A 1547-nucleotide genomic window follows, 5' to 3' on the forward strand; every position below is an offset into this window, starting at 1 on the left:
GCACTTCATATCCTCACTTCTCTCCATTCCAAGCTTAACTTCTACGAATCACAATTGTAATCTCCCCTTTTTCCCTCAACTTTTTGCCCTTTTATTATTTATTGTGCTTTTTTTGTTGAACCACAGGCCTGTCTAATGAAACTCTCTAATACTAGGAGCCCACCCTGCACAGGTGAACAGAGCCTCCCATGACCTTCCCATTACACTGACTTTTCTCATTTATCACTCATCTCAGGAGGGTCTCTAGGCTGGTCCACATGGTGCTACATTGCTCTAGGCCATTTACTCTTCCACGCTTCTTAACCACTGACTCATACTTCATCCTCCATCCTCAAACCTCCTTACTCTCATTCTCAGCTTTGTTCTTGCTCCCTATTTCATTGAAGAAAAATTAAGCAGACGAGATTTTATACAAGCTTTTTTAGTATATTAATCTTATTAACCAGAATTCCTGCATGTGTCTATACATTTTACTTTCCTCTTATTATTTTTAACAACTTTATTGTACTTAGGTAAAAAGTAATACAATGGTTTATTTCTCCTATCTAAGTACAGAGAGGGATTTGGAGGTGGAGGTTAAAAGGCTATCTATCAGTTACTATGCTCACTACTTGGTGACAGAATGAATCATATACCAAGCTTCAGGGATGCACGATTTACCCATGTAACAAATCTTCACTCATATCCCCTGAACCCCAAGTAAAAGTAAAAATAAAAAGAAGAAAGAGCAGTCTCTTGAAATAGGAATTAACAAGGTAATCAAACAAGGTTAATTGTATAGGAATAGTTTTAATAATATAACTAGACAGATACACATCTAAATGTGCACTGGAAGCCACCTCTTTTTGCACTCAGAAATCTTTCCTGGCTTTCCTCATTGATATCCTGTCCTTTTTGGGGGGTGAGGGGAAGAAGTTTTGCTCTTGTCTTTCAGGCTGGAGTGCAATGGTATGATCTCTACTCACTGCAATCTCTGCCTCCTGGGTTCAAGTGATTCTCCTTCCTCAGCCTCCTGAGTAGCTGGGATCATAGGCACCTGTAGAGACAGGTTTCACTATTTTGGCCAGGCTGGTCTTGAACCCCTGACCTCAGGTGATCTGTCCATTTCAGCCTCCCAAAGTGCTGGGATTACAGGTGTGAGCCACCACGCCCAGCCTATCCTCTCATTTTAATGTTTTCCTTCTGCATGGTAGTTTCCCATCTAAACAACACAAAAGAAAGCAAACCAAAGCAAGTCCTATATGCCTCTTCACTTTTCTTTTATTGCTCCCAAACCTCTCCTTGACGTTACAGCTTTGTTCAATGAAAGGACAGCTCATTTCTACTGTCTCCAATTAGCCTGCTTGCATTCTGTTTAATAGGTGACAATGTAATTTTACACCGTCCCCAACAAAACTGCTCCCCTCAAGATCACCAATGACTGCCACATTCCAGATTTAGAGGATCATTCTTGGTTTTAACCTTATTTGAACAACCAACAAAACCCATAACTAAGTGAACAGAGGTGAACAGGTTTTTTTTTTTTTTTTTTTTTTTTTTTTTTTTTT

The sequence above is a fragment of the Cebus imitator genome, unplaced genomic scaffold, assembly GCF_001604975.1.
Source record: "Cebus imitator isolate Cc_AM_T3 unplaced genomic scaffold, Cebus_imitator-1.0 Scaffold35, whole genome shotgun sequence".
In the NCBI taxonomy this organism is placed as follows: Eukaryota; Metazoa; Chordata; class Mammalia; order Primates; family Cebidae; genus Cebus; species Cebus imitator.